Source organism: Micromys minutus (assembly GCF_963924665.1).
Source record: "Micromys minutus genome assembly, chromosome: 5".
Taxonomy (NCBI): Eukaryota; Metazoa; Chordata; class Mammalia; order Rodentia; family Muridae; genus Micromys; species Micromys minutus.
Genome location: NC_137974.1, coordinates 88,317,841 through 88,331,866, shown reverse-complemented (window position 1 = coordinate 88,331,866; position 14,026 = coordinate 88,317,841). Strand labels below are relative to the sequence as shown.

Below are 14,026 nucleotides of genomic sequence, written 5' to 3'. Positions count from 1 at the left end.
GTTCTGTTACTCAATGCCCTATGCTGTCCTTTTTCTGTCCCCAAGGCCAGTCCTACAGGTAGTGCCCACATATTCTGGTTACAGTCACTTCCCCTCCCGCCCCATTCTTGGCTGCTCTGGACCCCTCCCTTCCTTACCCACCTGTGCTTTCATACTGTAAATCTACCTGAGGCCTGGAACTTAAGTCCAGAACATCAGGGGTCTGATGCAGACATGAGGCAGGAGAGCGGCAGAGTGGAAACTGTGCCAGTGTGCCCACTAGGTTCCTTTGAGAGGCTGCGCTTGGGGCTAGGGAGAGCAGGAAGGGTGTGGCTGGTTGTCCCCACTGAGCTGTCCCCTGGGCTGGGTCTCATTTGATGCCTACAGTGAGTCACAGGAAGGTGAAATGTCTGTCTCTGGCGAGGGCTGAGGTGCACCTTCCGTGTGTCTTCTCTGTCTCAGCAGCAGTCCTTGGCTGTGTTCCAGAGGGTGGCACCCCCTGGTTTTGCTTTCAGGCTTCCTTTGCCTTTGAAGGTGACTAGAGAGTCAGGGAGGAAAGTTTCCCCTCAGCCTCCATGCTCAAAGCATCCACTTCTGAGTGGATGGGGATGTCAGGAACGGGGACTTTAAGACTCTTGGTTGCCTTCTTGTGGCTGATAAAAAATATTGAGACAGGCAGGAGGATGTTACTTTAGCAAAGCTGTGAAGTTCCCTGTCTTTGCTAAGTCATGACTGTAATTTTGCTGCTGTTGTAAATCCCAATGTAAATATCTGATGTGCTGCCCCAATGGGTCGAGACCCACAGGTTGAGAACCACTGCTTTAGCCCCCCCTGACCCCCAGCCAAGAACTTCTGTAAAGATGGCCTGGGTCTCTCTCTAGCCTCCTTGTCAGTGGCTGGGTTCTCACCTTTCATCTTTAGATCTTCAAATCCATGCTCCATGCCTTCTTTGGCTTTAGGCAATTGCTTGGCTAACAAAATACTTCATAAATAAGTACAAGATCTAGGAGATGCCTCAGTCAGGAAAAGTACCTGCTACACAAGCGTGAGTAGCCAAGTTCATATCTCAAACACACAAAAGAAATCTGAGCATGGTGGCGCCCCTGGGGCAGGAGCAGGGAGTAGGGTGGGGTGAGGCGGGGGGGGGGCAGGGAGGGGATCAGGGATGGGGGTATAGGGTGGGGCAGGGGCGGGGAGGGAGGGCAAGATGAATCCCTGGAGCCCATTGCCAGGTAGCTTAGCTGTGAATGAATGATCTCTGAGTTCAGTGAGAGAAACTGTTTCAAAAAACAAGGTCAAGCTGTTGAGAAGATTTCTGATTACTTCTGATTTCCTGGTGCAGAGGCACTCACTGGTGTGCCTACGTACCACATGCATGCAGGCAAATACACGCACAGGAATGTGGACACATGCCACTTACATACACATGGAGTCTCTTCTGTTCCAGAAGGGAATGGAGCCTGCAGACCAGGGATCCAATGGGCTCCATGCCTGTGGCTTCAGTGGCTTTGGTGGCTTTGGTGGCTTTGGTAACTAACTGCTGCTTCTAGTCCCCAAGGGCATTGCAGGTGTATTTCTTTCCTGTCCCATCTGAGAACTTTGGACATCACTGGAGGAACTTATTCCTCCATTATACATACATAACCTCGAGTGTTTGAAATTATATACATGAGCTTCCGTAGGAAAGCCAGCAACAGAAGATGGCCAGACATGCAGCTGGGATCATGCTCCAGTGTATGAGGGGCTATGGAAGGAGATTGTCAGGAGAGCCTGACCTCTGCTGGGTCTTCCGCATACTCATGATTCATGTCTGTGACAGCTTAACTCCTCTAGGTGATGATCTCTACGTATGTGCCTCATGGGACCTTTCTTCACAAATGCAGAATTATAGTGAGATTCTAGGTCCGTCCTCCTCCAGACCAGGCAGACCTGAACCTGGTTGGTGTCTTAGTCAGGGTTTCTATTGCTGGGATGATGTGCCATAACTGAAGTTCGGAGGAAAGGGTTTGTTTGGCTTACACTTCCACACTGTAGTTCATCACTGAAGGAAGCCAGGACAGGAATTCAAACAGGACAGGAACCTGGAGTCAGGTGCTGATGCAGAACTCAGGGAGGAGTCCTGCTTAGTGGCTTGCTCAGCCTGCTTTCTAACAGATCAGGACCAGCAGCCTAGGGCTAGCACCACCCACAATGGGTGGGTCCCTCCCCATCAATCACTAATTGAGAAAATGCCCTCCAGCTGGATCTCATAGAAGGATTTTCTGTTGAGGTTCCCTGGTTTCAGATGTCTCCAGCTTGTGTCAAGTTGATATAAAACTATCCAGGACAATGTCTATGTTAAGAAGAAAGTAAATACTAATGTTACACAGTATCTTCACCGTAGATGAGGGTACCTAGGCATCAAGGCCTACAAGCAGGCTTCTTGCTTGAACACATGGGCTTTCTGAGCTCTGAGCTCAAGGCGAGCCATTATCTGTGATGATTGATGAGAGGCACTATCAGACATGAAGCCTGATTGGCTGAATAACAGTATCCAGAGGACTGGGAGGCTGGGGAGCAGCTGATGATGGAGCTGGCAAACGCCGAGGGCTTGGTAAGACCTGATGCACCTCATAACATTTCTCTTTGGCTTGGACATCTTACCAAAGCTAGATGAAAGAGCAGGATGGGCAGAAAGCTTCCCAAATGCTTGTCTGAAGGCATTGCCTGGGGTGAGAAGTAAAAGATGAATTTTGTCATTTGAGTTCCCAGATGGTGGAGGCCAAGCTGGAGACCCATCAATAGGAGAAAGTACAGAAAAGGCACCAGGCATCTGGGACACTGAGATGCAAGATTTAGGTCTGTAGGTTTCTCCCTACTTAAGTTTACAAAATCTTTTCAATTCTAACTTTTAATGTGATCACAGTTCTCTCTCTCTCCAACCCCCTGTGTGTCTGTGTTCAAATATGCGTGCATGTGTATGTGTGTGTTTGTGTGCATATGTGCAAATATGTGTGTATGTGTGTGCATGTATGTGCACATGTGTGCAGTGTATTTTCACATGAGAGAGTGTGTGCATGTGCGTGTGTACATTCGTGGTGTATGTTCACACAAGTGTGGGTACATGCATGTGTGTGTACATGTGTGCATATGTGGATTGTGTGCACGTGTGTGGTATATATTCACATGAGTGTGTGAATATATATGTGCATGTGTGTACATGATTGTACATATATCAGTGTTTACTCACAAATACATATGTGTATTTGTGTGCATGTCTATGTGTGCAGGTATATGGTATATGTATGTCTACTTGAGTGTGTGGGTGCTCACACCTGTGTAAGCCTGTGTAAGGTTTACACAGAGGCAGGGGTTAGGTGTCCTGCTCCATCAGTCTACAACTTATTCCCTCCACGCAGAGTCTCTTTCTGAACCTGGACCAAGCTGCCAGGTAATAAGCCCAGCAAGCCCCTTGTCTCCAACCCCATAGCACTACAGTACTAGGATTATGTGTGTGTATGACCACACCAGCGGTATATGTGGTGCTGGGATTCAAACCGGGGTCCTCATGCTTTGCAGGAGGTGCTCTTCCTCCCTGAGCTATCTCTAAGTAGTACACAATTGAGCACAGCGTATCATTTACCTTAATTTTGAGATGTCTCTAAGGTGAAGATGGTCTTGTGGTCAGATGGCTTCTGGTGACCCGAGAGGACCTCTCAGCTGGAATCACTGTCGGTATATGCTTCCAAGCCCAGTTCATGAAAACGTTCTAGCAGGAACCAAGAGCTGGAAAATCCTTTCCATATGGCCAAATGGGAGGGAGCTGCATCCCAAGCCAGTGGCAGCTGAAATGCTGCTCTGGTGTCCACAGACTGTTGTCAAAAACACAAGACCTGGCTCCGATCTCCCCAGAACCAAAATCCAGCCCAGTGCTCCAAGAGCCAGCTGTTTGGGGCCCCTTGAGGTAATACCTCAGGGCCAGAATGACCTCCCCTGCCCTGTCAGCTGGGCCAGGCAGAGTCTAACAGATCTCTCCACTTACCTTTGATCGGAGGAAACCTCTGTGAATCCCTGTACATAGTTCCAGAACTTGTACTTGTACTTGCTTTGTCCTCTCGGTCAAAAATCACGAATGTGCTCTCTGCATTGCAGATGTCCAGTGTCTGTGGAGCAAGTTGCACAGACTTTGCTCTTGGTGATGATGGCATTGCCCAGTGCAGCAGCACATACTTAGCATGAGTGAATCTCTGGCTTGACTCTACAACATTAGAAGACCAAACCAACCTAACACACTCTTGTGCATGTGAGCATGTGCACACACACACACTCACACACACAAGTTTTGGAATATAACTAACTTAGAAAATTTTGTTAAAATTAATTCTGGGATTTTTCTAAGCCAATTTTGTTAGAGGAAGGGCAGGAGTGGGTCTCTGCCCCCCTCCCTCCCTCCTTCCCTCCTTTCCTTCCTCCTTCTCTCTCTTTTCTTTCTTCCTCTTAGTTTCATGTCTTGTCCTCCTTCCTAGTATGTAGCCTAGGGTTGGCCTGGATCTTCTGGCTTAAGCCTCCTGATTGCTGGGATTCTAGTGTGAGCCACAGCTATAATCCGTCTTTACCATTATGTTCCTCACCACGTAGATCAATACCTAGATCTGAACAAAGTAAGAAAAGCAACAACAGCAAACAACACGGCTGCTTTTCTGGGGAGTCATCCACAGTTGACACATGGCTGTTACTGGATTGCGTGAGGTGCTCATACCTTGCACGTTTATTTGAAGATGAGAGTCTTGGTTAGAACTTGGTTTAAATTGAAATAAAAGTGGTTTAAACTGAGTCAGCCTATTCTGAAAACTAAGAACCCAGGTTCTCTGAAGACTGACATACCTTTGAAGTGCCACCAGTCTGTGTCACAGGTCAAACGTCGTCCATCTGTCCTCGTATGATGGTCAGAACGTAGGCAGCAGCTGAGGCGATGAAGGTGCCTTCGGATGTAGGAGATAGGCTTGGGATTCGTGCTTAGAGGTGGGTCCCAGCCCCAAGGTACCTCAATGTGTGCATACAGGGGTCCCCAGCATTTTGGTGAGGGGTCATCCCTCCTATACTACCTGCCCCTGTAACTTCTCAGGAGCTACATGGAGTTGACATGTTAACCCTTTTATTTCCCAGGTAGCCCTTTGCCTGCCTGATAATGCTCATTTCTAAGCAAACCTACCTAGCTTTTCTCTTCCTCCCTCCCTTTCCCCCCTTCCTCCTTTTCCTCCCCTTCCTCCCCTTCCTCTTTGAGTAAGGCTTTCACTATATAGCCCGCACTGACCTGAAACTCGCCGTGTGGACCAGTCAGTGCTTGAAATCCCAGAGATCTGCCTGTCTTTTCCTCCAATAATAGCATTAACCATGTGAGCCACTATCCCTGCCTCATTAAAACTTATTAATAAGAATATTATATTATATATAATATAATGTTAATAATAATAGGTTTTTTAGTGAAACTTGTTTGGGGGAAATTCTGCTGTTATTTACTAATATATTCTTAAACTGGTCAACATAGTATCTTCTAGAATCAAAGCTATTTCTAGTGCTGCTCTATTTCTCCACTCACCCTCTGACTCCATCTTCGCTAAAATACTGTCATGCACCTGGTCCTGAGACATAAAAGGAAAGAGAGCTGATCTTCCCCAGAGAAGCCCACACCCTAGGTGGGAATGCAGACTGAAGAGCAGGTGAGACAGGAAGCAGCTGGTGTTATGGTAGATGACTTTGGTTCTGGGTTAGAGCCCCTGTCAGCTTCCCAGGGAGCACGGTGCATAGGAAAGAGGCCCCTGAGATGGTAAATAGAAAAGTGGGCCGTTTTCACTATCTGTCAGATACCAACGACTTGGTTTGGAATCCTGTTTCTGTGGCCACTTCTTGGTCATTTTTCCTATTAACTTTTCCCCCGTGGAAATCAATATTATAGTTTATGAATGTGTACACGCAATGGCTTAGACTGGCTTTGGAGCTCGAGGGCATGCTTTTCCACAAAGAACCAGAGAGCGAATGCTTCATGTTTTAAAGACTGTCATTCTTATCCAGCTCTTCCCACTGTTGTAGCAGGGGGTGGGAAAAATAAAACAGGCAACATGAAAATAAATAAACATGGTTGTGTCTCAATAAAACTTTATTGACCAAAGAGAGCCGCCAGCAGCCTACAGCTTGCTGAATCCTATTCTAGAACAGCTAGTGTTAAGTGTCATTGTTTGGAGGTGTCCATAGCTTCTCCTGTGAACCAGTGATACCTGGGCATTGTGTGAGTTTCTGAGAGTCTTCTAGACCCACAAAAAAAAAAAATGATAACAATCTGAAGTCATAACGGAGACTCAGACTGACCCAGTTTCCCAGCGTTTCAAATCATAGTTAATATTTAACAGACCTGAGGTTCCAGACCTAACCCATCTTTAGGTCATTACAGCACAGGAATCCAGCAAGAAAGCCACACTAATCCAGTCCCAGCGGAGGGCTTGACACTGAGTGAGTGTGTGTTTTAACTCAAAGGTTTTTGAAAAATAGGAACAGAGACGATTGTTTTGGACTGTGGGGAGGAAGTGTGGTTGCCTGAGCGGGTGACCTGAGGAAAGCCTAGAGCAAAGAGGAAGGCAGGAGCAGCTGGTCAGTGTAGACGCAAGGCTGTGTGAATGGAGGCCTCAAGAGCAGATTAGGGAGAAGAATGTATTTGGACATCTTAAGGCGGTAAGCCAGGGAAATCTGTTTTTAACAGCAGATTCTGTGGGAAAAGTCACTACATTCAAAGGTTTCAGAACAAAAACAGTACAGTTTTTAAAGGATGGATCTTTGCAAGAGCACATTCTAAAATATATGGTGTGTGGTACGACATTAAAGAACTTCAAAAATGTCACCAGAGGGAAGCAACTAGGAAGCCATCTGAGTTGCCCCTGCTGGCCTTATGTGCTATCTGTCTGTTTGTTTGTTTGTTTAAAAAATGAGGAGTAGATGAAGTGTCAGATGGTTCAGTGTGGCTTGAACCATTTTCTCTAGGTCAGATGAAAAGTGAAGCCTGTGTGCTCTGGGGAGCCTGGGGCTGGCCCAGTGAGGGTTATTTGATCTGGCTTCCCATTAGGCTTCAGGCTGTTGCTCTGGGGGGTGAAATGGAGGAAGAGACCGAAGGTGGCAGTTGATAGCTTCCTGGAAGAAGCCTTAGTAGGAGACCACAGTTATTCTAAGCAACAATCACTTAAACCCAGCCTTGGTTTTCGAATCCTGGATGAAGACTTTGTCTTAGTTGTAGCGTGCTGTCGTGTGAGCCTGGGACTCGCTGGCCCTCCAGGCACTGCATCTCAGTCTTGAAGGGATCAAACTGATCTCAGCACCTCTGTCTTTACTATTACAAATCCATGATGGATACCTGCTCTCAGCTGTTCCCAGCCACCCTGGCCTACAGGCTACCCGAGTCCTCTTCCTTTCCTATTCTCTATTCCACGTGTCTCTTCAGCATCCCTCTCCCACTCCCATCTCAAGAGCTAGGAGTTAGGCCTTGCTCCTCCCTCACCTGACCCGTTATTTGTGCAGGGCTTTCTGTGATCTCCCCAAAGCATCACCTTCTTGGAGACACCTGGACATGATGTAATCTACTGTAGAAGCCCTCACACCTACCATGACTTTTCCTTGTGCTTTTCTTACACACTACTGTGTAGGGATCAATCAGATGATCTGTCCATTCGAGTCTTTCCTATTTAGTTCCTGTTTCTCTCAGAATATGTCCTTGGTGACAAAGGCTTTGGTGGATCACTGGGTCCGTAATACTTTGTACACATAGACCACCAGGACTGTTGAGTGTTGAGTCAAGGAGAGAGCCAGATTTCCAACATTGTTTGGAGCCTGAGTCTGCAAGCTAAGTCATATTGCTGTTAAGTTTTTCAACAGTGCTGTGAGTTTTCCTTTAAAGGCTCTTTTCTGCATCACTTGCCATTGCACAGCCAAGAGTTATCTTGTACTTCTTGGTAAAGACTTCAGCAGTTAGTTTTCATCGATTTGCAGCATAGCTCAACGCTTACACAACACTATCGGAAGATTGCAGTGAATCAGCAGGTCTGTAGTGACAGCCTCAACTGACAGCCAGTGCTACTGTGTGCACACCTCCCCACTCCCCCTTCCAGATCACATGACACATTTAGCATAAGGAGAAAGACTCATACTTACCCATTTGTAATCAGGTGGTTCCCATTTAGTTGTGGATGTAGCTTCCAAGATGCCCTGTAGAGTATCTGACATCATGGCTGGTATCAAACCGTGGCTCAAGAACATGGCAGACCATATACAAACTGGTTTTTTACCCCCTATGATATTCATACATTTCATGTGGAAATCTATACAGTTAGTAACTACTAATAAAATATAGCAGTTATAACAAAATTCGGTAACTTGTTTGAATATTGTTTTCTCTTCCACATTATCTTGTTGGACTTTTGTGTGCTCACTTAAAGAAAGCATGCTCTAGCTTCTTACTTGACTTTCTACCAAGTTACCAGCATCCATACTACTGTGGGTGAGACTACAATTAAGTGGACTAAGGGTTACTTGAATACAAGCACTGGGGATACCTTGACATTTTAACTGTGTAGGTGGCTACAAGGTAACCAGCTGTGGGCACTGTACAGCATGTGGAAACTCTGGGCTGGGCTGAGTGAGATTTCCTCACACTGCTAAGAATGGTGTGTGACCCAGACTTTATAACCTAAGAAATTGGTTCTGAAGTTATTCAAGTGTTATTTGTAGAAGGTGTAACTGAGAATAAAAGGGACTGGTGTATAATAGTCCCCAGACTGTCTACACCCCAGGGTACAGTCCCCAGACTGTCTACACCCCAGGGTACAGCCCCCAGACTGTCTACACCCCAGGGTACAGCCTCCAGACTGTCTACACCCCAGGTTACAGCCCCCAGACTGTCTACACCCCAGGGCACAGTCCCCAGACTGTCTACACCCCAGGGCACAGCCCCCAGACTGTCTACACCCTAGGGTACAGCCCCCAGACTGTCTACACTCCAGGGTACAGCCCCCAGATTGTCTATACTGCAAGGTACAGCCCCCAGACTGTCTATACTCCAGGACACTGTAGAACATGTCATACAATGAAAAGAGCTTTCATTCCTTACACATGTAGTTATCATCCCTACCAGTAATCTTCCTGTAAATAAGCGTGAAGAAAATAGGAGCATAATTCTGCAAAACAAACAGCTTCATTTTATTTTGGACCTATAGCCAATAGTTTTGTCGATGTGACCACTCAGTTGCTTTTAAAATCCATTGCTACGTAATTGAAATATAGTAACAGTCTCCCTTTTTTAGTGAGCCACTGTGTTATAAGTGTATATAGCTGTGTGACTACCTCATAACCCACACACTGGTATCTGCCTGTCTACAAATTCCTCATCCTCTTTTCTGTTTAAACCTATGCCTCTATTTCCTCAGCTATAGAAAGAGTCTTTGATAATCATGATGACTAGTTGTTAATATGTAGATGGTGCCCAGAGCAGCTGCTGTGGTCATTGTTAATAATGCTCCTAAAAACCTGCTTCTCTTGTTTGTCACAGTCTGCAGTGTGGGAGCTGGACACCTGTTCATTTCCTTCTCTGCCCTGTGAGATCAAGGGTGAAACCTGCTCAAAAGAGGAATGATTCGTATTCATTTGGCAGGAAGCAGGTATCTGATAGCTCCTGTAACCTCTAGTGACCAGTGCCCTTGGAGCAGGGTTTTTGTGTTACCATCATCGACTCCGGCCACAGGGCCTTTTAGGGCATCGTGCCTCTGGTAATGATTTCTTATGATTACTTACTTCTTAGAGTTACAGAGGTGCAGGAGGAAGCTATGGTTTCTGGGTGCCCTGTCCTCTCTCAGGATGTTTCCTCCATTTGAAGAGTTGAACTTTTGTCTCTGGGCAGCACCTTTTCACTTTTGTCATCGTCCTTTGCTTATACTTGTCTCTCTCACCATCAATCTGGTTTCTTACTGGTAGTTTTCTTTCACCTGGATCCCGTCTAGATTTAATGGTAACGGAATGAGAAGCTGAAAGAAGCAGCTTGTTAAGTATATGTGCCAGGAGCTGGGCCATGCCTAGTCTATTAGCAGGCACATGGTGATGTCTGTTGTCATAACAGTTCCTACCAGCAGAGGCCCTTTGCTAATACGTTGTTCTGGCTTGGTTTGGTTTTCATTTGGTGTTATTTACGTCTTGAGATTGTTTTGACGATTTTACTAAGGTGTTTAGTTTTATACAGGCAGCAAAATATTGACTGATGAGTATTCTATAGTTCTGATCATGATCATCACATGATCAGAACTTTTAAGGCAACCCTTGAAGGTTAAGATGAAGTGTCAGCTCCCTGAGCCCATGGATTCCTCAGGCTCTGCAGACCATGCATGTTTTGCAAGCAAACTCCTGTACCAGACATACCCCGACCCCCCACCCCCAGTTTTGATACAGCAAGCAATGCACTGTAGCTGTGAATTCCATGGTGCTTGCTTGTTAGTATTACAGGTCATCTGGAGATGAAGGACAGCTCTGAGGAGGCTGTGGTAGGTTATTCACATACTCCACTGTGCTGCTTAAGTTACTCTGGCATCTGCGTTTGGCTATTCACAGGGAACATGGATCTCCCAATGATGACCCAACCACCACTGTCCTGTTCATGAATTCAGGATAAATGTCCCTGAACAGGAAGTAAGGCAGTCTAGGAAAGTCTCCCAGGGAAGAAGCCTGAAAGGCATCTTGAGTCTGGAGGAAGTGCCGGTGGCCCTATGAAACTCTCTAAGAGCCTGCTTTCCTTGCTTCCGGATATCCTGGGAGGGGACTGAGAAATACCCAGAATTCAGAAATCCGGTCCCATGACAGGGAACATTCCTCAATCTCTAGAACAGGGACCATCAAATGCCTAACTACAAGGGCCCAGATCCTGCTAGGTAGCTACCACCGGGGTAACTTAGATATACATGAACGAACGCCCTGGAAACATCCATACCCTATGGGAAACTACTTCTATCAACCCAGTGAGCTTTAGACAGAAGCCTTCCCTAAAGCTAGGTCTCCCACTCTTCCCAGAGAGGCGAACCTAGTTCACAAAGTGGGGGATACATTGAGAAAGAAGGGAGTAGGTAGGCAGAGAGGAGCTTCTGAAATGGCCAACTTTCAACTCATTTTTTGTAGCTTACATGAGTACCTACATGAATATATGTATCTCATTGAGTGCCAGGTGCCCACAGAGCTTGGGGTGTCAGATCCCCTGGAACTGGTGTTTTGGGCTTCTGCATGGACAGCAAGTACTCTTAACCTCTGAGCCGGCTCCCCAACCCTTGCCTCCCTTTTAGTATCAACCGCACAAGGAATCTCTTCACAATGGTCCATTTCTTTTTAATTTCGTTTTCTAGATCTCCTCTGCCCCAGTCTTTATATTGGTTTGACTAGATTTTTTAGTTTCAACTTCTCACTAAACTTGACTTTGCTCTTTTCTTTCTCCCACATTGTCCTGACTGCTGTGAGCAGGGTCCCCCAGCACACACTGCACTATGGAGGGGCTGTCAGTGCTGAGGAAGTTTCTCTGTTTAGTTACTGTCTTAGGGGTTCTATTCCTGCACAAGCATCATGACCAAGAAACAAATTGGGAAGGAAATAGTTTATTCAGCTTACACTTCCACATTGGTGTTCATCACCAAAGGAAGTCAGGACTGGAACTCAAGCAGGTCAGGAAGCAGGAGCTGATGCAGAGGCCATGGAGGGATGTTACTTACTGGCTTGCTTCCCATTGCTTGCTCAGTCTGCTTTCTTATAGAACCCAGGTCTACCAGCCCAGGGATGGCTCCACCCACAATGGGCTGGGCCAGGGATGGCACCACCCACAATGGGCTGGGCCCTCCCACCTTGATCACTAGTTGAGAAAATGCCTTACAGCTGGATCTCATGGAGGCATTTCCTCAACTGAGGCTCCTTTCTCTGTGGTAACTCCAGCTTGTGTCAACTTGACACAGAACCAGCCTACCTGTATAGTTACCATATCTGTCCTTTGTTTTTGAGCAAACTGCATTCCTACAACAACCCAGTGGCCTGTCATCTTTCAGAATCCTTCTCAGTACCTAGGCTACTGATTTTCATTGAAGAATTTCTTCTAGCTCAACCTACACGTATACAGCTCAGGGTGTCTTCTGCACAGCAAGTTTAGAGGCCCCTGTTCTCAGGGCTCTGGAGGGAGGTGTCCAGATGCAGATTTGTCATCTGGGCAGAGGTGAGAACTGCCTTCTCTAGCCTGTGGCTTCCTTCCTCTTCCCTTTCCTTTCATGTGAATGTCTCTCTTGTCTTTTCCATATCTGACATTCTCTTCACTCCTCTTCTAAAGTAGCCACATTCTTCTTCCATGCTGCCCACTGCCAGATACTCAGTGCTCAAGTGATTTTCATCCTAACAAGTGCAAAAGCTGATACAGGAAGTGACAAAGATTCTTGCCATGAAATCGTTAGAAATAGCTTGGCACCCGCAGGAAAACATTGCCCCTAGACATTGCCATGGGGCTATGGCCTTGGTTTTGCTCTGCATGTCAGGGTAGGAGCCTTGCTGTGTTAGCACCTCTCCCAGCTGAGCCATCAGAATGCCACGTGGACACTCACCTATTTCAGATGTGAGCAGTAGTTCTCATGGTCCCACTGTCATTACACTCAACACCTTGCTATGCAAGATGCATGGAGACGTGTGTGTGTGTGTGTGTGTGTGTGTGTGTGTGTGTGTGATCATTCTACTCTAGAACCTTCTAGTGCAGGTGCACTGTTTGCATACTTGCAAACCTTTGAGGAAAGCAAGTGTTCAAGATTGTCCCACTGTGTGAGCTACCTGCGTTTTGCTTCCAGTGTATTTAAGAGAAAGGCTGTGAAGTGAGGTGGTCTGCTTTTACTCCTGGGTCTGAGCACTGTACTTGCAGCCAGGGGTTGGGTGTTGGGGCAGTGTCATTTGCTAGACCTCAACCTAAAAGCTTGTGTTCTCTCTCCTTCCCCCCCACCCCCAGATAACTTTGGAAGACCAGAAAGCTGAAGCCATGAGGATGAAGGTGTTTACATCAGAAGCCATGATTTAACTGTTAAGGTGAGTCTTTGTGGCAGAAATACACATTTTGGAAATAGCATAGACAGGGACGGCCTTTTTTCTGTGAGCAGATGAAGGTACACAGTGAAGGGTGGCCTTGAGAAGTGTGAGCCACTCTTGGTGTGAGCATGTGTTTTTAACTTACAGGGACACGGAGTTTTTCAGCAGTCCTGTATCTTCCAGAATAGGAAAGTCAAAAGGACTTCTGAGTGGGTCTTTCTGAACTGAAATGTAGTCCTCAAAAAGCTTTGACTGCCTCTAACTTAAGCTATTATTAATTAATGTATCAATGTCCTCTTTCTTCTGGAGCTGGGATACCTTACTTTCAACCATTACACATTAGCAGCATTCTAGGAACTTTAGACTCAAGTCTTAGGCCATAGCCCTGGTAGTTCGCATGTTTTCTGCCTAACTGGACTGACAGGTCCAGCACTGCATTCTCTGTTCTGAAGACTTTGGACTTAGCCTTAGCCTTGCATTAGACATCCTTGGATCTCTCCAGCTTGTACATGGCCCATTGTAGACTTAGTCCTCATTATCAAAAGACCTAGAATCCCTAATAACACCTCTAATCTATCTATCCACCTACCTACCAATCCATTCATCCATCCGTCCGTTCGCCCATCCGTCCATCATTTGGTTTGTCTATCTTCTCATTTCCATGTCTCTGCTAAACCTGGAGACTCTCTTTCTGAAAACTAATGAGATTAGAGGATTAGTAGTGTACGGGTTGTAACCAGGGCAGTTTTTGCAAGGAAATAAAATGTGAGACTATCAGATTAGAAAGGATAAAACAGAGCCATCTCTGTGTGCAGATGGCATTATTTCATGCAAACAAAACCCTTAATAATCTATTAGAGTGTGAGAGATAATGAGCAAGTTCACAAGGTTAAACAGGACATAAAACCAATGCAACAAAAAGTCAGTTGTATTTTTAAACTTTAAACAAATA

At 46.2% G+C, this 14,026-nt stretch overlaps 1 protein-coding gene across 1 annotated transcript in view; it reads left to right on the top strand.

Moving 5' to 3' along the window:
* Window positions 1–14,026, top strand: part of SVIL (supervillin) — a 176,504-nt gene that overhangs the window by 34,376 nt on the left and 128,102 nt on the right. The window contains exon 2 of the mRNA XM_080917090.1: window positions 12,998–13,074. The gene's annotated coding sequence lies outside the window, so the exon portion shown is untranslated. The remainder of the gene's footprint in view (window positions 1–12,997; window positions 13,075–14,026) is intronic.